Source organism: Piliocolobus tephrosceles, chromosome 9 (genome assembly GCF_002776525.5).
Source record: "Piliocolobus tephrosceles isolate RC106 chromosome 9, ASM277652v3, whole genome shotgun sequence".
Taxonomy (NCBI): domain Eukaryota; kingdom Metazoa; phylum Chordata; class Mammalia; order Primates; family Cercopithecidae; genus Piliocolobus; species Piliocolobus tephrosceles.
The window spans coordinates 104,634,405-104,659,648 of record NC_045442.1 but is presented as its reverse complement, the minus strand read 5'-3'; the positions used below and the strand labels follow the sequence as shown (position 1 = coordinate 104,659,648).

General features: G+C 39.3%; 1 protein-coding gene and 2 non-coding genes across 12 annotated transcripts in view; 1 reads left to right on the top strand and 2 right to left on the bottom strand.

Annotated features, from left to right (window-relative positions):
- Positions 1 to 25,244, bottom strand: part of ABI1 (abl interactor 1) — a 120,741-nt gene that overhangs the window by 45,041 nt on the left and 50,456 nt on the right. The window lies entirely within an intron of this gene.
- Positions 131 to 277, top strand: LOC111528172. The gene has a single exon (XR_002726892.1). It is a non-coding gene; the product is annotated as a small nucleolar RNA SNORA57 (small nucleolar RNA).
- Positions 1,662 to 1,768, bottom strand: LOC111528170. The gene has a single exon (XR_002726890.1). It is a non-coding gene; the product is annotated as a U6 spliceosomal RNA (small nuclear RNA).

Here is a 25,244-nt window from a genome sequence, read left to right as displayed (position 1 = left end):
CACACACACACACACACACACACACACACACACACACACACACACACAAAACATACCAGCAGTTTGAAAACTCAACTGATTCCAAGGTAAACAAATGCTAAAATTCATTTGGGAAAAAAAAAAAGTGGATCCTCATTTTCTTGGCAGGAACTGGGCATGTAGTCCTACTCCCTGTTATGTACAGAGGCAAAGGGATGAGCTCCGGCGCCCCTTAGCATGTCTTTGGTGCCATGCAGCTTCCTGTCTGCCAGTTCTATCCTCAAGCACCAGGACACCAGGGAAAAGGAAAAAGAAAAAAGAAAGTGGATCTTAGAGGTAGGGGTATCAAAAGTACTAACTAGAGAAAAGATAACAACTCAAAGACAAGTTCTCAATAAATGAAGACCATGCTTGATGCATCAGCACCTGAAGGAGAAAAGACAAAATCAAAATAGAATGTACATGAAACAAATTTGGAAGTAACCAATAGAATGAACACGTACAGGTGAATCACTTTTTAAAGCTTGAATACATACACACATTTGAATTACATATGCTTTATATAATTCAAAGCTCACAAAATTCAAGAAGTATAACAAATGATGGTGTTTCCGTTTCTTGGCTAAACATCAAATGACAATAAAAGACATTGTTTAACTACTCCCCTGTTCAGTTTTGAAATTATGCAGTGGTTCACAAAATTTTTAATGTGAGGGAAATCTACACATTTTAAAAGGGATTTTCTGTATTTTATTAATATTTTATGTTTTTATTTAACTTTTAAGCTCGGGGTACATATGTAAGACGTGTTAGTTTGTTGCATAGGTAAACATGTATCATGAGTGTTTGTTGTATAGATTATTTCATCATCCAAGTATTAAGCCTAGTATCCATTAGGTTTTTCCTGATCCTCTCCCTCTTCCCACCCTTCACCATCCAGTGGGCCCCAGTGTGCACTGTTCCCCTCTAGGTGTCCATGTGTTCTCATCATTTAGCTTCTACATATAAGTGAGAACATGCAGTATTTGGTTTTCTGTTCCTGCATTAGTTTGCTAAGGATAATGGCTTCCAGTTACATCCATGTCCCTGCAAAAGACATGATCTCATTCTTTTTTGATGGCTGCATAGTATTCCATGGTATATATGTATCACTTTTTCTTTATCCAGTCTATCACCGATGGGACATTTAGATTGATTCCATCTTTGCTACTGTGAATAGTGCTACAGTGAACATACATGTGCATGTGTCTTTATAACAGAACAATTTATAATCCTTTGGATATATACCCAGTAATGGGATTGCTGGGTCAGATGGTATTTCTGTCTCTAGGTCTTTGAGGATTCACCACACTGTTTTCCACAATGGTTGAACTAATTTACATTCCCACCAACAGTGTAAAAGCGTTCCTTTTTCTCCACGACCTCACCAGCATCTGTTATTTTTTTGACTTTTTAATAATAACCATTCTGACCGTTATGAAATGGAATATCATTGTGGTTTTTATTTGCATTTTTTAATGGTCAGTGATGTTGAATTCTTTTTCATATGATTGTTGGACGCGCACGTATGTCTTCTAAGAGGTGTCTGTTCTCTGTTCATGTCCCTTGCCCACTTTTTAATGGATTTTTTTTTCTTGTAAGTTTAAGTTCCTTATAGAAGCTGGATATTAGACCTTTGTCAGAAAAATGTGGAACACTTCATGAATTTGCATGTCATCCTTGCACAGGAGGCATGCTAATCTTCTCTGTATTGCTCCAATTTTAGTGTACGTGCTGCAGAAGTGACCACTTATGTTGTATTTTTATCACATAAAATGAAATTGTACTGCAATGAGCTGGTAAAAATGACATAGTTGTAGTTAGTCCAATACAAAGCAAACAAAGCCTCTGAATTTGGGTAATGCAAGAGGTGTAATCTAGAGCTAATATTGGCTGTGCTCAGTGACTCACACCTATAATCCCAGCCCTTTGGGAAGCCAAGGAGAATGGATCATTTAAGTACAGGAGTTCGAGACTAGCCTAGGCAACATGGTGAAACCCCATCTCTACAAAAAATGCAAAAAAATTTGCTGGGCATGGTGGTACACACTTGTAGTCCCAGCTACTCAGGAGTCTGAGGTGGGAGGATCACCTGAGCCCAAGAGGTCAAGGCTGCAGTGAGCCACAATCACACCACGGCACTACAGCCTGGGTAAGAGTAAGACTCAGTCTCCAAAAAAAAAAAATAGAGCAAATACAAGTGGAAAACTCTTTTGGCAGACTCAATATGACAAGCAAAAATCATACCAAGAGTTCTGAGAGAGACAAATGGCAATATGAAACATAAGATAATCAACAGGAATATTCTACAGTAAAAATCACTAGAACACCCTGAATAAAACCCTAAAAACTCTCTCCCCTATTATATTTTACTTCTAGTTATAAATAAGAAATAAGGAAACAGTGAGATAGGAGTTTGAAAGAAAAACCTGGAAAAAAAAATTAAATGGTCTTCAAAACCAGATACAACACACCCCCATCTACTCACAACCACATATACACCCGATCGTCCCCCTTCTATCCCATGTTATCTTGATACCAAGTCTTTCCAAACTGATCTACAGCTTCAATTTATTCCAATAAAAATGCCAACAGAGATTTCCAAGGTTCTAAATTTATATGGGAGGGCAAAGGGGAAGGAATGGCTGAGACATGGTCTAAAAGAAAAATTAGAAGGGAGGAGGGTAACTTGCCTCTTGAGATATTAGGAAACCATAGTAAAGAAGATAGTAGGGTTCTTACAGGGTTAAATAAATGGACCAATACAACAGAAGAGAAAATTCAGGAAAAAAAATCATGCTTATAATGAAATTTGGTATCTTACAGTGATAGCACAGTAAGAAAGAATGTATTATTTGAGTAGAGCAAATATTTTGCCATACAGAAAAAAACACTGAAAATGGATCCCTACCTCAAACCATAGGAGAAAACTAACTCCAGATCCTTTAAATTTAAATGCAAATAAATGGCATATTTATACTTGAAATATACATTATATACATTAATGAGAATGAACAAATTACTAATGAATGAACTAATGTATATGTAATACGGAAAAATCGTAGCAATTATAATGCTGAATAAAAAAAGTAAGCCATACTAGGGTACATACAGGATGAATCCATTGTTTTAAGCCCAAACACAAGCAAAATTAAACAATAATTGTTTAGTGATACACATACATGTGATTTTTAAAAAATGGTAAGTCCAAGGGAATGATAAACATCCCTTTTGTGGCGGGTGAGAAGTATACAGAGAAAAGAAACAGAATTGGTCATTTTCTAGTTTTTAGTTTTAATGATGGATTCAGAGATGTTTGATTTATTATTGTATATGCATAACATATATTACATTTATTCTTTTGAATAAGTATAAGATAATTTTTGTCTTTAATTACACACAAATAGCACACAGAAAAGAATGATTAATATTCCTGAAGCAACATCAAAAGACTCCATGAAAGAAACCTCAATTTTGCCAGCCGTATCTGGCAGGTAAAAGAGGAAAAAAAGAGAGTGGGGGGAAAGGTCAAAATCCAAGCACAGCAGACAGCATAAGCCAGGGAAAAAAGGCATGAAAACACAACACCTTCTCTGAGATTAGAGAAAAGCTAAAATAGCATGAATAAAAGTAAGTTGAACTCTAATTAAGAGTTAAAGAAAACATTATGGAAATTAGGAAGCCAATCTTGAAAACTTCTTTTTAAATGGTCAAGCAAGGCTTTTATTAAAATAAGCAATTGGGAATTGAATAAATAAAATTAATTGTATGGTAAGTAAATGTTCTAAAGGAAACATTAAAATATTCTAAAAGCAATTACATTTAGAGAGGAAAACATTTTCTAAAATGTAGAAATAAAATTATAAACTCCATAAGCAGTCAAGATTTTAAAATTATCTTTTAAGATATGATTATTTTAAACTGCTGATAGAAATAGGTTTTCATTTTGTTCTTTTTTCTCTCCCTAGTCACTCTGGAGGAAATAAAAAGAATACATATGCTTCTTTTAAAGATCTTCCAGAAAAATCCTTCTTAATCACCAAAAGACAGAGAAAGGCAGGCAGGAAAGAAGTATGACATAGCAACACTACTTAATGCTCCATGGATTTTCTACAATATCATCTCAGAAGGCCTACTATCATCCTCACAACTGCCACTGCTACTACAGGGAGGGCATTATAGGTTTTAAGCAAAGAACCTTGTACATAAGTAAAAACACAATAAATGTTTGCTAAAAAAATAACTACAGAATGAAAACCGAAATATTTTTGCCCTGAATAGAGAAAGGAGAGGGGTATAAAAAGGGCAGAAGAAGAGAGTCCTGAGACAAGCTGCACAGAGGAAGCCTTCAGCCAAGAAAGAGACAATCTTTGTCTGTTATTGCTTATTTGGACCAGACTCTGGAAATGGCCTTATGCCCAAAATTCTGTGTTACAGATCTTTGTTCAATAAGCTTGAAACAAGGTCCCAATCAACTTCGAAGTTAACTTGATTCAGAATGACCCATATACACACCATAAAATAGATCTATTTAGAAAAGATGAGCTGCAAAATCAGACTCTGGTGGAAAAACAAAAACCACTTGGATCACAATTATTCTGAAATATTTTAGCCTGGGAAAAACTGAATCTGTCACTAACATTCTGGTCCATGCCTAATTTTTTAGTACTTCCCATGACATTTTTCTGTCTCCTCCTCGCCTGCTTAATTATATAAGATAAGCTACAAAATACTCTATGTGGTAATCACATACCCACCTCAAAAAAGAAACCTTTTTGCCTAATTTAGTGATAATCATTTTTTTATCCAAACTAGAATCTAAGCTAAATATGAACTTTTAATAGAACATTAGATCACAGTTTATCTTCTAAGTACCAGGTCATGAATTTGTACTTAATTCTTCAACCTACTACTCCTTACCTAACAACTAACACTTGTTTTAATATTTCATGAGTGTCTCTCCCTTCTTAAAAAGATGATACATTTTAAATTCTCCAGCCTGGGCAACATAGAGAGACCCTGTCTCTACAAAAAAAAAAAAAAAAAATTTTTTTTTTAATTAGCCAGGCAAAGGCCGGGTGCAGTGGTTCACGCCTATAATCCCAGCACTTCGGGGGACCAAGGTGGGTGGATCACTTGAGGTCAGGAGTCCAAGACCAATCTGGCCAACATGGTGAAACCCCATCTCTATCAAAAAATATAAAAATTAGCCGGGAGTGACAGGTGCACCTGTAATCCCAGCTACTCAGGAGGCTAAGGGAGGAGAATCCCTTGAACCCAGGAGGCAGAGGTTGCGTTGAGCCAAGTTCGTGCCACTGTACTCCAGACTGAGCAACCCTGTCTCCAAAATAAATAAAAATAAAAATAACTACATTAGCCAGGCAAGGTGGTTCACACCTGTAGTTCCACCTACACAGGAGGCAGGAGAACTGCTTAAGCCTAGGAAGCCAAAGATGCAGTAAACAGTGATCATGCCACTGCATTCCAAACTGAGTGACACAACAAGACTGTGTCTCAATAAATGAAAAACAAGTAAAATAAAACTCTCTACATATGTCAGGCAGTATAGTCTAATGACTAAGAGTTGATTTCAGGAACCAAACTGTGTCGATTTAATAGCTAGTTGTACCATTTACTAATCGTGTGAACGTGGGTAAGTTACTTAACCATCCTAAGGCCTCAGTTTCCTTACCATACAGATGAGATGTAAAAACAAGCAAAAAAACCGTTATCAACTTCACAGTTATTGTAAGGATTAAATGAGGTAATATATAGAATGGATTTTCAACAGTGTCTAGCATGTAGAAAAATCAATATACGTTAGCTTATTATTATTATTGTTTCCCAGTCCTTATTCAAGTGTTTAACTGAGTTTACTCGATGCTATGAAACCAGAAAAAGCTTACAGCCAATAATAAATACAACTCATTTTAGCAATCTTAGACATTAGAAGTTGTTACTTAGGGCCAGGCATGGTGGCTTACGCCTGTAATCCCAGCACTTTGGGAGGCTGAGGTGGGTGGACTGCTTGAGGACGGCAGTTCGAGACCAGCCTGGCCAACATGGCGAAATCCTGTCTCTACTAACAATACAAAACTTAGCCAGGCATTGTGGCGAACGCTTGTAATCCCAGCTACTCAGGAGGCTGAGGCACAAGAATCGCCTGTAATCCCAGCTATTCGGGAGGCAGAGGTTGCAGTTAGCTGAGATCACACCACTGCACTCCAGCCTGGGCAACAGAATGAGAATCTGTCTCCAAAAAACAAAGAGGCCAGGCGAGGTGGCTCATGCCTGTACTCCCAGCACTTTGGGAGGCTGAGGTGGGCAGATCATGAAGTCAGGAGATCAAGACTATCCTGGCTAACATGGTGAAACCCCGTCTCTATTAAAAATACAAACAATTAGCCAGGCGTGGTGGCGGGCGTCTGTAGTCCCAGCTACTCAGGAGGCTGAGGCAGGAGAATGGCCTGAACCCGGGAGGCGGAGCTTGCAGTGAGCGGAGATCGCGCCACTGCACTCCAGCCTGGGCGACAGAGCGAGACTGTCTCAAAAAAAAAAAAAAAGAAAGAAAAAGAAAAAGAAATTGTTACTTAGTCCACTTAAGATACCCCAAGTATATTGCATGCAAAACAAGCAGCACAAATCAATATTATCAAAAAAGAAGATTCAAATCTAAAAACTTCAAAAGGATTTGGATTCACTTAGTAGTAGCCCTTTCTAGGCACCCTTATTTCTTTCTTCATTATAGGAGTATTTTTGGTCCTATAATTCTTCTTACAAGCAATGACAACATTTGGAGATATTTATACTGAAAGGATATTTAAAAGTACAAGTTGGTACTTCAGTTTAAATTTTGAGGATGGATTTACACACTGATGTCTCTCCCTCCTGTAACGTCACCAAAATGACTGCCAAAGGATTCATTTATTTATACACACACACACACACACACACAAATACACATTTTTTAGAGGGATAAGGGACAAGTATTTCCAACAAATCTCTGAATATCAGAAAACAAATCAAGGCAAGGCAGCTAACTCATCCGAATAGAAGCAGAACTTAAAACATCTGCACACAGAGGCCGGGCGTGGTGGCTCAAGCCTGTAATCCCAGCACTTTGGGAGGCCGAGACGGGCGGATCACGAGGTCAGGAGATCGAGACCATTCTGGCTAACACGGTGAAACCCCGTCTCTACTAAAGATACAAAAAACTAGCCTGGCGAGGTGGCGGGCGCCTGTAGTCCCAGCTACTTGGGAGGCTGAGGCAGGAGAATGGCGTAAACCCGGGAGGCGGAGCTTGCAGTGAGATGAGATCCGGCCACTGCACTCCAGCCCGGGGGGCAGAGCAAGACTCCATCTCAAAAAAAAAAAAAAAAAAAAAACATCTGCACACAGAAAGGCAATTTGTCCTAAAAGAAATAGCCTCTGGAAGCCAGGTTCTTTAAATGAGGAACCACAATAAGATACCACTTCATACTCACTAGGATAGCTATAATCAAAAAAAAAATAGAGCCGAGTGCAGTGTCACATGCCTCTAGTACAAGATACTCAGGAGGCTGATGGAGGAGATCAACTGAGTCCAGGAGTTTGAAGCCAGCCTGGACAACATAGCAAGGCCCTATTTCAAAAAAAATTATACTAGACAAAACAAGTCTGTAAGGATGTGAAGACAAAAGAAGTGTTTCTCTGCAACGCTCATACACTGCTGATGGGAATATAGAATGGGACAGCCATTTGGGCAATCAGTCAGCAGTTCCTCAAATAGTTAAACAAGAGTTACCATATGATCCAGCAATTCCACTTTTAGGTATACAACCAGTATAACTGAAAACATATGTCCATGCAAAACTTGTACACAATTGTTCACAGCAGCATTATTCGTAACAGTCAAAGAGTGGAAACAACCCAAATGTCTATCAAATAAAATGATGAACAGATAAAGAAAAGGTAGTCTATCCATACAACAGAATGTTATTTGGAAATAAAAAGGAATAAAGTACTAATGCATGCAACAACATGCATGGACCTTGAAAATATCATACTAAGAAGCACAAAGGATCACATATTGCTTGAATCTATTCACATGAAATGCCCATGGTAGGCAAATCTATACAGACAAAAACCAGATGACTAATTGTTAGGACTGGAAGGAGAGGGGATGCTATGATTGGGAGTGATTAGCTGAGGGGTATGGGGTTTCTTTTTGGGGTAATGAAAATGTTCTAAAATTGATTGTGGTAACGTATGCATAACTTTGTGAACACAGCAAAACCTAACGCACTGTATACTTTAAATAGATGAATTACATGATGTTAATTATATTTCAGTAGAACTTTCTTTTAAAAGCGAGAAACAACAAAAAGCTGAAGAATTGAGTATCTGCAAATCGAACAATGAAGTTCCTAATCTTTCCACTCACCGTGTTCTCCCTTAAGAATGTGACTCTCATGAAGGAAATTAGAAGATTCTCCACCGCAGATACAGAATGGCACAAGAGAAAAGACTTCCATACAATGAAAGGTGGAGGTGCCCCCATCTTTAAGTATATGACAAAAGCTATCAATTGGTGGTGTGATTCATCCCCCAACATGATATGGCCACCAATTGCCAGAGGCTATCAATTGGTGGCCATGTCACACCACCAATTAATAGACTCTGTCACACACTTGAAGACAAGTGAAGTTTCTACTTAAGCATTTTAGTCTCTTATTCTTAAATACAAACAGAAAGCCAAGAATCACCAGACTATCTGAGGGCAACATTTCATAAAGGGGGAGACCCCAAAACAAAACAGAAAAAAAAAAAAACCTGGAAAAAAATAGATTTTGCAGGGAATAGAATAATACTTTAAAAAATAAAAATAAGAGGCCAGGTGTGGGCTCACGCTTGTAATCCCAGCACTTTGGAAGGCCGAGGCTGGTGGATCACCTGAGGTCAGGAGTTCAAGACCAGCCTGATCAATATGGTGAAACCCTGTCTCTACTAAATACAAAAAATTAGCCAGGCGTGGTGGCACATGCCTGTAATCCCAGCTACTTGGGAGGCTGAGGCAGGAGAATCAGTTGAACCTGGGAGGCAGAGGTTGCAGTGACCCGAGATCGTGCCATTGCACTGCAGCCTGGGCAACAAGAGCAAAATTCTGTCTCAAAAAAATTTTAAAAATTTTAAAAAATAAAGGAAAAGGAATTAAGTGCAGAATAAAAACTAATCATTAAGTTTCAGTTTATAAAAAAGGAACTAAGGACAAGAAAACCCTTAAAAAGTTAAAAAAAAAAAAAAAAGAATAAAAACTCACAACAGACTGGAATTTAAAGCTTAGGAAGTCTCCCAAAGAGGTGAAAATTAGGAAGGAAAATAACACTAAAATATTAATACAAAAAGTCTAGTATCTGAATGGAGCACTTAGGGAAAAAAAAGAACAGAATACAATGGAAAAGAAATAATCAAAGAATATTATCTTCCAAAAATGCAGTAGCACATCTTCAGATTAAAAAGAGCTCACCAAGTGCCGGCACAATGTATTCTTAAAAGACCAATACCACATGGTGGCTTAGCCCTGTAAATCGCAGCACTTTGGGAAGCCAAGGTGGGAGGATGGCTTAAGGCCAAAGTTTGATACAAGCCTGGGCAACACAGCACGAGCTTTCCTCTATTTGGAAAAAAAAAAAAAAAATGCTAAGGGTGGTGGCATGCACCTGTAGTCCTAGTTACTCAGGAGGCTGAGGCAGGACAGATCACTTGAGCCCAGGAGTTCAAGGCTGCAGTGAGCTACGACTGTACCACTGCATTCCAGCCTGGGCAACAGAACAAGAGCCTGTCTGTCAATCCATCAATATAATAAAAATTTAAAAATTAAATAAATGAATGACCAATACCTGCCAAGTACAGTGGTATACACATCCCAGCTACTCAGAAGGCTGGGGCAGGAGAAGCACTTGAGCCTGGGAGTTCAAAGCCAGCCTGGGCAACACAGGAAGACCCCATCTCTTTACGGACTTTTTTTTTTTTAGTAAAAAAAAAAAAAAATGTTAAAGACCATAACCAGTCAGGCACGCATGCCTGTAATCCTAGCACTTTGGGAGGCCAAGGCGAGTGGATCACCTGAGGTCAGGAGTTTGAGACCAGCCTGGTCAACATGGCAAAACCCTGTCTCTACTAAAAATACAAAAATTAGCCAGGCATGGTAGCACATGTCTGTAATCCCAGCTACTCGGGAGGCTGCGGCACAAGAATTGCTTGAACCCAGGAGGCGGAGAGTGCAGTGAGCCGAGATCACACCACTGCACTCCAGCCTGGGCGACAGAGCGAGACTCCATCTCAAAAAAAATAAATAAAAAAAAAAAGCCATACCAAGTTACATAACTGTGAAATTTCAAAACACCACAGTAAAGACATGCAATATGCCCAAAGTTTCCAGAGAGAAAAAGATAAGAATATACCAAGGATCTGGAATCAGTGACGCATAAGACATCTCAATGACAATACTGGAAGCTAGAAGAAATGAACTATTTCCTTTAAAATATGTTGACTTCTAAAATACAAAATTGTATTTAACATAGTACTGTAAGTACTAGCAAGAGCCATCAAACAAGAAAAAGAAATAAACAGGCAGTTAAAGCAGAAAGAAAGTAATAAGATTATCTCTATTTGCAAATGACATGTTCCTAAATGCAGAAAACCCCAAAGATTCCACAAAAAATATAAACACTGCTAGAAGTAATGAATTCAGCAAAGTTAAATACAAAATCAACCCAGCTGAAAAAGAAATCAAGAAAACAATTCCATTTATGATAGCATCAAAAAAAAAAAAATACTTAGGAGTAAATTTAACCAAGAAGGTTAAAGGTTTATAGACTGAAAACTATAATACACTGATGAAAGAAACTGAAGAAGACACAAATAAATGGACAGATATCCCATGTTCATAGACAGGAATAATTAATATTGTTAAAACAGCCATACTACCCAAAGCAATAAACAGATTTAACCCAATCCCTACCAAAATTCTAACGGCATCCTCCACAGAAATAGAAAAAAACAATCCTAAAATTCATATAGAACCACAGAAATCCTAAATAACCAAAGCACGGAGAAACTCCAACCTGGTGACAGAGTGAGACCCAGTCTCAAAAAATAAAATAAAAGAGCTTAAAAGCTTGGGAAGTCGAAGCTGCAATGAGCCATGATTGGTCACTGCACTCCCGCCTGGGTGATGGAGTGAGACTCAGTCTCAAAAAATAAAATAAAAGAGCTCAAATACACAGAAACAGAGAATGAAACAGTGGTTACCATGGTTATTTTGGGAGAACAGGAAGGGGAGATGTGGGTCAAAAGATACAAAATAGCAGATATGCAGAATAAGTTTAGAGGTCCAGGTACAACATGAGGACCATAGCTAACAAAACTGTATTATAGCCATGTGTCACATAACATTTTGGTCAACAATGGACCACATATATATCACACCACATAATAACAATGGTTCCATAAGATTATAATACTGTATTTTTACTGTACCTTTTCTGTTTAGATATGTTTGGATACACAAATACCACTGTGTTCCAACTGCCTACAGTACTGAGTACAGTAACATGCTATACAGGTTTATAGCCTAGGAGCAACAGGCTGTACCATAGTGTCTAGGTATACAATAGGCTATACTATCTAGGTTTGTGTAAGTACACTCTATGACGTTCACACAACAAAATGGCCTAGGAACACTTTCTCAGAACATCTCCCTGTCATTAAGCAAGGTATGACTGTATTAAAGATTTTCATTAAATAAGTAGATTTTAGGTGCTCTTGTCAATTAACAAAAGTAACTATGTGAAATGACAGATGTGTTTATCTGCTTCCCTATAGTAACTAATTTACTATCTATATGTATTCCACAACACAGCAGTCCCCTTTTTGGCACCAGGGACCGGTTTTGTGGAAGACAATTTTCCACGCACTGGGGGGACAGGGGAATGGTTTTGGGATTAAACTGTTCTACCTCAGATCATCAGGCATTAGATTCTCATAAGGAGCGTGCAACCTAGATCCCTTGGACATAAGGTTCACAATAGGGTTTGTGCTCCTATGAGAATCTAATGCCGCAGCTAATCTGACAGGAGGCAGTAATGCTCACTCGCCCTCCACTCACCTCCTGCTGTGTAGCCCAGTTCCTGACAAGCCACGGACTAGTACGGGCCAGTAGCCCAGGAGTTGGAGACCCCTGCCATAACATTATGTTGTAAACCTCAAATATACACAGTAAAATTTATTTTTTTTAAAGTCTAAAGGAAAATAATTTTTAGTCTAAAATTAAGGACAGTATAGCATAGCAATAACAAGTAGATTCTAAAACCAGACTGCCTGGTTCAAATGATGCCATTTAATAGATGTATTGTCCTGAACAAGTTGCATAAGCTCTTTGTGTATCAATTTCTTCATCTGTAAAATGTGGTTGTTATAAGAACGAATTAATTCATACGTGTTCGTTTATATAAAAAGTCTGGTATACAATATGCACTCTCTGAGTGCTCTAGAAAGCACGACTAGGGACAGGAAGGGATTGCACTGAATTCTGCTTCTCATTATAATCCCTTAGGTAGTATGTGATTGGTTTTTAATCACATTCACATATTATCACAGGGAGGAAGGGAGGGAGTTGTAAAATGAAGTCCAAAGATAACAGCTTGGTACAGAAGATTATCTATATGCCTTTAGCTCAAATGAGATAAGCAGAAACACAGAAAATTTTAAAATGAGGGAGAATTTCAGCAGACAGTCAAGAAGGGAGGCAAGGCAAGGTAGGAAAAACCAGGTCTGGCTGAACAGTGGGGACAGAGCTGTAAACCAAGACACGCTGATTCAGATTAAAGAAAAAAGGCATGGCTTGTCGATATCAGACTAGAACGGAATGTTCATATGAAGAAACTAAGTTTTAATCACAATTAACTGACTTTTCAAAGATGAGATTCACTGAGGGGTTTTGATTGACATTAAAAGCATTTTAAATTAAAGGATAATAGGAAAACAAAGAAACAGACTTCACGTCTCGTTAAAGTCATTATCACCTTACTAATAATATAAGCAATGCCACTGGGGCAATATGGCACATCAGATAACCTGAAATCTCTCCCACTAGAAACTACCTAAAAATGCTTGATTTAAAGATGCTATGAAAGCTCTTTTTAAAATTCACAGTCCAAAACTAAAGAGAGTGAAGAAAATCCAGGGAGACCAGGAAAAACAGAGGATGAAAACTCCGAGCAGAAAACACGAACAAGGCTGCAGCTACTCTGTAGTAGCTTTTTGGCCTCTAGCAAAGGAGCTTGTACTCTTATGCCACATGGGGACAAAATTAAAATACCCTTTGGGCTTGCTGAAAGTGGGAAGCTAGAACTGACAGAGCAAAAGGGACTTTGCAGATGTGATTAAGAATCTTGAGATAGGGTGTTATCCAGTATTAGTGGAGGGGGGGCGGTGAAACAAATGAAATCACAAGGGTCCTTATAAGCCACAGAGGGAGGCCAGAGGGTCAGTACTGATCAGTGATGCCATATGAAAAAGACTCAACTGGCCATTGGTGACTTAAAGATGGAGGAAGGGGTCATGCACCAAAAGTGCAGGTGGCCTCTAGAAGCTGAAAAAAAAAGGCAAGGGAACAGATGCTCCCCCAGTGCTTCTAGAAGGAACACAGCCCTATCCACATATTGATTTTAGCTCAGTGAAACCCATTTCAAACTTCTGACCTCCAGAACTGTAAAATAAAGTTGTTATAAGTCACTAAATTTGTGATAAATTGTTACAGCAGCTATAGGAAACTAAGGCACACACACCGAGGTGGGGTTGGGGAATGTTCTAGAAAGTATACACATGTTTCCATGAAGTTTTCAGGTTCAAAAATTATAGTCCTGGACTGACAGCATCCTAGAACACTTAGCAGAACAGGGAATATACCTTCAGTTTAGCTGATCAACGGTATATCCCTTAGGCGGCGCAGAGATCTCAACAGATGAGATCTTAAAATAAGCTCACAACACAAATTTACAAAACACATAAGGAAACAATTCACCACAAGCAGGAGTCAGCATGTACACACAACAAATCTCCAAAGGAAGTTAATCCAAAAGAAAGTAAGAAAGGAGAAAAAAAGAGACAGAACAGATGACATAAGTAGAAAACACAAAATGATGTTTCATTTGAATTCAAATACATCATTAACTACATTAAATGTAAATTCAATAAGTACTCCTATTAAAATAAGTATCACTGTATTTTTGTGAATCCAGTTATATGATTAGAAGGGGCAATGTTTTTAACTTTTTTCCAGTTCCATCTCCCAAAGCTCTGTCATCCAAATCTTTAAAAACAGAAAAAAGCCACAAGAATAAAAAAGATATATTCTGCATATTAATATATAGTATATTAATATAATAATATCTAGATGAACTACAATCAGAAAAGATTCTTAGAGGCAGAGTGCCCTGTATTCCATAATTATGCTGCATTTTCTCAAAAATATTTTTAAATAAATTTAAACATTCAATGAAGCCTTTATAATTTACACTTTGCTCTTCAAAAAGAACAAACCAAAAGCAATAAAGAAGCTGCTTGCCAAGTTTCAGGGGAGGGGGAAAATTAGAAAAAATGAGCACGTGCGACTGCACATAAAACTGCAGGTGGCTAGAAAAGAAACCAACTGAAGGGGAAAAAAATCTAAAAATAGGCTTAGAACAGTGATTCTGACTGCCTTCGTTTGGATGTTCAAATTATTTCAGAGCTAAAACTGAGAGATGAAATGTGTACAATTTGTTTTAACCAAGAAGGCTATTTTAGAAATAAGTTCTGCCATAATTAAATATACTTATTTATGCGTTAGAAGTTCAAGTACCACTTGCAATTCAAAAGCCAAAGAATTTTTCAATTAGAAATGATCTTAATGACAAATTAAAGCAAAATCGATTATTCCCAATTAATTGAAAAAAATTCCTCTAACAGTACATTTTGCTGGTCTCTTCCAAAATATTTTTAGGGACATCACATCTTGATGAGCATGCCAAGTTCTCTACAGGTTTCCTCTAGATTTCAAGATTATCATAGATTCAAAAGACACAAAACTAAAAACACTCGGAAAAAAATTTTACAATATAAACCACAAAAACGTAAAAAAAAAAAAAAAATGAAGACAGTGGGAGTAGCTTTTAAATAGGCAACTACTGCTTTCAAAAAGTAATCTTTAATATATCACCTGAATCGAGCCAGGCACAGTGGCTCACGTCTGTAACCCCAACACTTTGGGAGGCCAAGTCAGGTGGATCACTTGAAGTCAGGAGTTCAAGACCAGCCTGGCCAACATGGAGAAACCCTGTCTCTACTAAAAATACAAAAAATTAGCTGGGCATGGTGGCACGTGCCTGTAGTACCAGTTACTCAGGAGGCTGAGGCAGGAGAATCGCTTGAACCCCAGAGGCAGAGGTTGTAGTGGGCCAAGATCGCGCCACTGCACTCTAGCCTGGGCGACAGAGTGAGACTCTGTCTCAAAAACAAAAACAAACACCTGAATCTAATCACAAGGAAGCATTACACATACCCATATGGAGATACATTCTACAAAACAACTGGCTATAAATTTTCCAAAGTATCAAGGTCAGCCACGCATGGCGGCTCACACCTGTAATTCCAGTACTTTGGTAGGCCAAAGCGGGAGGATGGTTGAACCCTGGAGTTTGAGACCAGCCTGGAAAACATAGTGAGAACTCATCTCTACAAAATAAAACAAAAAATGAGGCAGGAGGATCATTTGAGCCCAGGAGGTGGAGGCTGCAATGAGCCATGACAGGACAATTGCACTGCCGCCTGAGCGACAGACCAGGACCTTGCCTCAAAAAAAAAATCAAGGGGCCAGGTGCGGTGGCTCACGCCTGTCATCCCAGCACTTTGGGAGGTCAGGAGTTCGAGACCAGCCTCACCAACATGGAGAAACCCCATCTCTACTAAAAATACAAAATTAGCCTGACATGGTGGCACATGCCTGCAATCCCAGTTACCTGGGAGGCTGAGGCGGGAGGATCACTTGAACCCGGGAGGCAGAGATTGCGGTGAACCGAGATCGTGCCATTGCATTCCAGCCTGGGCGACAAGAGCGAAACTCCGTCTCAAAAAAAAAAAAGGATCAAGGTCAGATGAGGTCAAGAGAAGACTGCAGAATTGTGCCAGACCGAGGAAGATGAAGGAGACATGATATTTAAATGTTTCTGAACTGGATCCTTTCCTATGAAACTATTGGAACAACTGGCATACTTGAACGGAATTTGACGATTAGATGGTAGCAATGTATCAGTGGTAATCACCCGACTTTGATGAGCATACTGCAGTGATGCAGTAAAATGTATTTGCTTCTAGAAAACACACACCATCCCGGCTGGCCATGGTAGCTCACACCTATAATCCCAGCACTTTAGAGGCTGAGGCAGGCAGATTGCTTGAGTTCACGAGTTTGAGACTGGCCTGGGCAATATGGCAAAACCCTGTCTCCACAAAAAATACAAAAATTAGCCAGGCATGGTGGTACGCACCTGTAGTCCCAACTACTTAGGAGGCTAACGTGGCAGGATGACTTGAGCCCGGGAGGTGGAGGTTGCAGTGAGCCAAGATCATGCCACTACACTCCAGCCTAGGCGATAGGACCAGACCTTGTCTCAAAAAAAAAAAAAAAAAAAAAATGGAAAAAAAGAAAATACACACCACAGTATTCAGGGGTAATGAGGGCATCATACCAGCAAGTTATTCTCAAACTGTTCAAAACAAAAAGCTCTTTGTCCTATGCCTGTAACTTGCAATCCAATAAAATTTCTCTAAAAAGATAGGCTGATTTTTCATTAACTGAAATTAAAAGGGGATGGCCTCATTCAAAACAGTGAAGAATTCTAATGGCCCTAAATTCTGCATCATACTCCTCCAAAGAGATGATGTGATTATCCTTCCACTCTAACATCCTTCCTTTTTATTTGTTGGATAAATGCATGCATGCTAGACAACGGGAATAGAGCAACGACCATAATAGACCTCCTATGGAAGGGACATACTGAACAATCAGACAAATAGCCATATAATTCAAATAATAAACGCTATGAAGGGAAAGTGTAGGATGCCACAAAAATAGTTAACAGAGACTCCTAATAGCATGTGTGCTGGCAAGAAACAGGTCAGAAAGGAGAAACAGGGGAAAACCACCCTTTTTAAAAAGTTAGGTTAATAAGAACTAAATGAAGAGTGGGCATTAGCTAGGTGATGCATGTCTGTAATAACATATGTCAAGACACTAACATGGGAGAGAACATTTGTTATCCCTGGAAGTTAAAAGTCCAAGAAGAGTTAGGAAAAGGCAAAAAATTAAGGCAGACGCCAGATGCCAGACCTTTAAAGAACCTTTAAATGCCATTAAAAATAGTTTAGGACTTTTTCCCTTGTAGTCACTAATTTTCAAATTTTTTTTATTGTTCAACCCTAATTTCAAATCAAGTCTTACAGAGGATCGCAATATATAATATAAACTAAAACGGCACTGTCCTATCTAATGTGGGTAGAGTGCTTTAGAATTTCACCAACTGAGGCTCCTGTTCACCTAAAATGAGGGCAAAGGCAAAAACAGGCAATTGTTTGAGAGAGAGAAGGCAGCATCACACATAATGTATGTTGGGGATATACTAACTAGACTTCCAATCAAAAACGAATACAATATTTCAATGAGGATCATTCACAGATTATTTACACACAAAAGAAGTAAACACAATGGAGTGATGAGGGGAAAGGGGAAAACATGGGAAATATAGGAAGTAGCACTAACAGCAGGAGCAGTACTTCTAAATCCAAATGGCAAGGGATGGGAGAGATTACAACAATGTGGAACAGAAAGTCACATAGAGAAGGCCACCTGGAGGGTGGCAGTACCTGTGTCAGGACACTGCCAACCCAAGGTAACCTCACAGCGAAGAAACCAGGGAAATAAATATTCTGAACTGGCCTTTCTCACTGCTTCCAATCTACCTGTTTTCTACACTAGCTGAACTGTGAAGTCCAAGTCACAGACACTGATTGACAAAATCCATACAAGTAAGCCCACTGGGCAAAGAACAGGACAGAAAAAGAAAGCATAGATCAGGAAGATCAAAGAGAAGCTATCTGTCATGCAGGGGTATATACAGAAGTATTAGGAAAAATCAAACCTAGTCTTCTGGGAGCAAGGAAAAGGTTTCCATTAGGCAGAGACAATTAAGGTGAAGCCTAAAGAATGAGCAAGAGTTAGGCAGAAGAAATAGGGGAGACAGACATTCCAGGCAAAGGGACTAGCACTACAAACGTATACTTCCAGAACAGAAAATAAATTAGGATGTTTGAAGCACAGAGTATGAGGGAAAAAAGGGAAAAGAAGAAAACTAGAGAGGTAAGGGGAAATAAGATCAATCTTTTATACCATGCTTCCCTTTACCTTTAGCCTAAAGGCAAAGTTTAAAGATTGACATGACCTCATCTGACAGAAATGGGTGTAGGTTTTTAATAAAGGTAACAGGCACAGGGATTTTTTAATGACTGAAGTCCATTTGCTCTCCTATTTCTTGGTTAAATAGCTCTTGCCTGGTCATTTCATAAGAATTGCAAGGCAGAGTGGAAATGTAGAGAACAATGCAAACACCAGTAATACTAAACTATTATACAAATTCTAATCTACGTCATCCTTTTTAATTTCCCACATTTTGACTTTTTCAGGAAACAGGCAGGCAAAAATGTTTAGTGATCACATTAAGTCATCTAACATTCTGAACCAAATAATTGATAATTGAACTTTTACACTAGAGTGTATGCATTCTGCTTCAAAATGGAGAACCTGTCTAAAAACAAACTTGACACCTGTGCCCTATTTGCAAAGAACTGCAGATTTTCTAAAGTGACACACTGAAAATTTAGAGACTTGAGGATCAACTCCTTGCCAGGCCCTATTGAAGATACTAGGGATACAGTGACATACAAAACAGATAAGGTTCCTGTCATCATTAAATTTAACCTCAAAAGAAAGAATAGCCATTAAATAAGCAAGCATACAAATAAACATAATTACAAACCTGGTATGTAGTACAAAGGATGAAGTACAAAAAAAAAAAAATTCTATTACATTTAGAACAAAGATATAATTGACAACTCTGCAAAAGCAATGTCCAGGGAGTGGAAGGAAACAAAGTCAAATACAATAGATCAGCTGGGTGCGGTGGCTCACACCTGTAATCCCAGCACTTTGAGAGGCTGAGGCAGGCAGATCACCTGAGGTCAGGAGTTCGAGACCAGCCTGGCCAACATGGCAAAACCCTGTCTTTATTAAAAATACAAAAAGTAGCTAGGTGTCATGGTGCATGTCTGTAGTCTCAGCTACTTGGGAGGCTGAGGCACAAGAATCTCTTGAACCCAGGAGACAGAGGTTGCAGTGAGCTTCGATCACGCCACTGCACTCCAGCCTGTGTGACAAAGCAAGGCTCTGTATTTTAAAAAAATTTTTTAAATCACAATGGATTGAGGCATACATATGTTTGAAGGAAGATGCTGCCAGGAAATAGCAGATTCAAGAACTCGGTTGTAAACTGACAACAGAGAAAGGTAATTTATCAAAAGGCATGGTTAGGAAAACTTAAGATGGGAAGACACACGCATGTTAAATATTTATTGGAAGTGGGAACACAAGAGAGATTGAATATAAGAGAAGAAAGGGATGACAGACGTGATGACTAATAATGCCAACACTATGTAAAGGTAAATGCTTTATGTGCAATTCCTTATTTAATCTCCAAGATTAGCACTATTGTCCAAATTTTGCATATGAGATAACTAAACTCAAAAAGTTAAGTAGGTAGGAAAAAATCACACAGTGACAGAACATGGCTTCAAACACAGGTCTTTATGACTCCAAAGTACACCACCCTGCCACATATCCTTATCAAACTATGTAAGTGCCAGTTACTATGTAATAAAGATATAGAGATGAATAAAACATGGTCCTTATCTTTAAAGAGTAAGGTAAGGAACAAAAACATATACCCAAAAATCAATGTAAAAGTAGGAATAAGTTAGAAGGTATAAAACAAAGAGAGAGCCAGTAACTCTATCCTGAGCTGATTAGTGAAGACCTCAGATGGTGTTCCTATTAGGCAGAACAGAAACATGACAAACTGAATTCCAGGTAAGACAAACAGATAATGGAAAAGCAAAGACGCACAAATTTACAGCTGTGTCTGCACACTTCAAGAAGCTGGGCATGGCAGAAATGCAAGAGTTGAAGAGACCACATCAATGAGCCTTTTATGCCATGCTATGGTATCTGAACTTCCAACTATAGGAAGTAAAAATCCATTTCCAGACTTTAAAGCAGGATTAGGCTACTGTGAAGACTGAGACTTCAGAGGTCTGAGCAGCAGCCTGGTGAATGAATGGCTTACAGACAACCAAAAGAACATGAAATTTGGAAGGAGACTCCCAAACTAACTGCTTATAATCAGCTTAAGGACAGTTCCAAAGTCGCTTTTTATTTATTGATTGATTTTTTTAAAAAAGGTAGTTTTTATTCTAAGTGAAATGAGAACACTCCATTGTCAAATTTTAGGACACAACAGAGAAATGGTTTCACCTACACCTCGTGATCAACAGGGAGGGATTGAAGGTTTGCTTCCTTAACCCCACAAATATAGATTATTTGAGGCAGAATGCAGGCTTAAGTGATTCATTTCTCCAAAAAGCATATTGAACAGAAGCAGGATTGCCAGCTGTTTACCCTAAAAGCAAAGAACGGAGTCTCCACTTTCCAAAAGATACTGCCTTTCCTTTGATTCAGGGCATATCACGTCAGTCTGCCATCTGATAGTTCAGGAAGACTGATGCTTACTTCTGCTAAGCATATTGCTCTGACTCAGAAGCTGTATAATTCCAGCACCTAGCAGATATAAGAAGCAGAGAAGAAGCCAAAGGATACCAGCTACTACCCTAGCACAACACAATTAGTCAGCCTCAGCAATGAAACCAAATCAAAGGAAAATAAGCTATAATTTAGAACTTTAGGTTTTTGCAAACTGATCTCCAGGTACTTTCCTCATTGCAGAAATCATACCCTACATTCTAATCACCCTGAAAAAACCATCCACGTCTTTCTGTAATGTCATTACCTCAGACTGGAATGCATCTATACTCCGTATCAACATGATAAATGCACAGGCTTCCGTTAAGCCCAATTCAACTGTTATTCCTTCAAGGCATGATGTAAAACCAGCTCATTCAATCTTAATTCTACCCTCCCGATCCTTGCCCCAAGGGTATCTGCTTGCACTGCAGAAGCTAAAAAGCTAAAATCAACTTTGTCCAGTTGTTCTCACCACCAGGCTTCTGGATATAATTTCTGATCTATCAAAAAATACTTTCATGGGATTTAGAAACTGAAAGTGAAGTGGAGATCTCTTATTACCACTTTACGTTTCCTATTGGCAAAGCAAGACAAGAAATAAGATTTTTTTTTCCAAATTGATGCTCCAGTGTCCATTCTCCAACTGTTCAGATGTTTACAGGCAACCACACTGGAAACAACGGCTAGACTCCAAGTTCAATGCCCAGTCACCAGGTCTGTGGGCGTCAAGAGGCAGTTGAGGCAGCAACAGTGGCAGCAGCTTTCTAAGCAATGGCCTGAAACCCTTGCATAAGGTTCTTAAATTCAGTAATTTCTATGGCACCATCAGTGGTTATAGCTTCCCCAGCATATCAGTTTTTGAGTTCTGGAACTTATTTGTGGAGAGCAAATTTATATTTAAGATAGTTTGAATGGTGTCTATTTCCTCATCCTTGACTCATGTACACTAAACAAGTTAACACCTTACAGGGGAAGAAGCACACCAAGAAGGAAAGAAAATGAGTAACATCAGTGCAAGAGGCTAACAAACTGGTAAGTGCCAGTTAGACCTTAGATACATGAGAAAAACAATGAATTAGACTAGAATCAGTACCCTAAAATTCCCTTTGACTAGAAAAAGTTTTAAATCCCTAAATCCCTAAGTAATCACATATAAGAAATCATCATTTTTCCAACATGCATGTAATTGCCAGTTTTATCTCAAGTGATTATCTTTTCTCTTGAATATTGGCCATGTTTTCATGGTTCTTTCTAAGTATGGTAATTTTAGATTACATTCTATATGTGGTAAATGATATCTTACAGAAACTCTAGATTCTGTTATAGTCCTTTAAAAAATGTTTTGATTTCCAAGGGCAGGAAAAATAAAAAGATAAGAAGTAGAAAAGAAAAAACAAACAAAAAATGTTTATAGCAGGCCGGGCACAGTGGCTCACGCCTGTAATCCCAGCACTTTTGGAGGCAGAAGGTGGTGGATCACTTGAGCCCAGGAATTCGACACCAGCCTGGGCAACATGGCGAAACCCCATCTCTACAAAACATACAAAAAATTAACCAGGTGTTGTGGCGCATGCCTGTAGTCCCAGCTACTTGGGAGGCTGAGGTGGGAGGAGGAGGCTGAGCTTAGGAAGACAAGGCTGCAGTGAACCGTAATCACACCACGGCATTCCAGCTTGGGTGACGAGAGTGAGAGCCGGCCTCAAAAAAAAAAAAAAAAGTTTATACTAAACTTAGCTTGACTTAAACTGCAAACTTTCTCCTCCAAGATGGACAGCAGCTGAAATCTTTGTTCAGTTCTTTTATCCCTGGCTGAGTTGCATGCGGTTTGCTCCACACACAGCTCAGCCTATAATACATTAAATAAAGTTTAATGCAAAATTTGCGGATCTTTCCCTTCAGGTCTCTCTTTCCACTCACTTTCCAGCTGTTGTGGTCACCATGAACTCTGCCCTCTGGGTCACAAGCTATAAGCAGTTTCCTAACTGAGTTTTAGCTGTCTAGCATGGTGCAAAACTAGCTACAAAAATTAGCAAACCCAGCCGGGCACGGTGGCTCACGTCTGTAATCCCAGCACTTTGGGAGGCCAAGGTGGATGGATCACTTGAGGTCAGGAGTTCGTGGCCAGCCTGGCCAAAATGGTGAAACCCTGCCTCTATTAAAAATACAAAAATTAGCTGGGCATGGTGGTGCATGCCTGTAGTCCCAGCTACTTGGGAGGCTGGGGCAGAAGAATTGCTTGAACCCAGGAGGCGGAGGTTGCAGTGAGCCGAGATAGCACCATTGCACTCCAGCCTGGGCATCACAACAAGACTGTTCAAAAAAATAGCAAACCAACCAGGGCTGTTTCATTTTTAAAAGTGTATAATAACACCTTCTTCTTTGTAGTTTCTGTCTGCTACTAGTTGTTCTTCAGGTACTCTTTGTTTTTTATATTTTGTTCAGAGTTTAAGTTATCTGTAATAAGATTGATTTGATAGGAAGTATTCTGTCATTACCACAGGAAGAATGTTTGGTTGGTTTACTCTGGAAAAGAAACTAAATTCATAGCATTGCCCCTATTCTCTATCCTAAAAATAAATAATATTCTGGCCCCATAAGGGTGATGGTTCAAGTTTCATTCTTTGTTTACTCAGGGGTGGGATGGTGGGTTGGTGTGTATGCATGTGTTAAAATAAGGTAACTGGGTCCCAGCACTTTGGGAGGCTGAGGCAGGTAGATCACCTGAGGTGAGGAGTTCGAGACCAGCCTGGCCAACATGGTGAGACCCCATTTCTGCTAAAAATACAAAAAATTAGCCGGGCATGGTGGCACGTGCCTGTAATCCCAGCTACTCAGGAGGCTGAGGCAAGAGAATGGCTTGAACTCAGGAGGCAGAGGTTGCAGTGAGCCAAGATCATGCCACTGCAATCCAGCCTGGGAGACCAAATGAGACCCCATCTCAAAAAAAGAAAAAAAAAAAAAAAAAAGAAGGTAATTGGGAGATGGAATAGTCCAGGTTATTCTAACTATGGATTTCACAGATTAATAAATTGTTTTTAAAAGATTCCAGAAGGGGGAGGGGACAGGGAGGCGAGGCAGACAGACAAAGAAAAGGAGTAGGGGAGAAGGGGGAAAGGTAATAGAGGAGGGAGAGAGAGACAGACAGACACACAGGGAGAAGTACAAAGTATTGCTGCCGATTTTATTGGCCAATAAGGACATTTTAAAAAAACAACTGGCTGCGCGCAGTGGCTCAGGCCTGTAATCCCAGCACTTTGGGAGGCCGAGGCAGGTGGATCACCTGAGGTCAGGAGTTTGAGACCAGCCTGGCCAACATGGTAAAACCTCGTCTCCACTAAAAAAACAAAAATCAGTTGAGCATGGTGGTGGGTGCCTGTAATCCTAGCTACCTGGGAGGCTGAGGCACGAGAATCACTTGAAACTGGCAAGCAGAGGTTGCAGTGAGCCAACATCGTGCCACCGCACTCCAGCCTGGGCGACAGAGTGAGACTTGTCTCAAAAAAAAAAAAAAAAAAAAAAATACTAGTCCTCACAGTAATCCCTACACTTTGGGACACCAAGATAGAAGGATCATTTGAACCCAGGAGTTCGAGACTACCCTAGGAAACATAGTGAGACCCCATCTCTACAAAAAGATGAAAAAATCAGCCAAGTATGGTGGCATGCACCTGCAGTCCTAGCTACTCGGGAGGCTGGGTGGGCGGATCCCTGGAGCCAGGGAGTTTGAGGATACAGTGAGCTATGATCACACCATTGCACACCAGTCTAGGTGACAGAGTGAGTATCCAAGTAAATAAATAAAAGAATAAAAATAAAGCAAACATATTACTATAAACTTTCATTTTCACATAAAAAAGGGGGGAAATCTTAGAATCGATATAAGCCTTACCTGACAACAGTTCATTAACTTACAATACATATGAACACTAATTAGTCTTACTTTTCTTTCTGCACAAACCAAAAACAACTGTGAGAAAACAGCACTAGCCCTGATAAAACTCTAGACACTGAAGCCTGGTGGAGCTTCCTGGATGGTGAACACATTGATGAGTCAGGAGGGTAGCATGCCCTGATTCCATGGGAAGAGGCATGGAAGCTCAACGTTTGGAAGCTCCCAGACTTTGCCCTGTGTTTCTTCATTTGGCTGGTCCTGATCTGTATCCGTTAAATAAAATTGCAATCATATGGGTAGTGTTTCCCTGAAATCTTTAAATCATTCTAGTAAATTATCAACCCTGAGGGGGGTTGTGGGAAACTCCCTAGATTTGTAGCTAGTTGGCCATAAGTATGGGTAGAA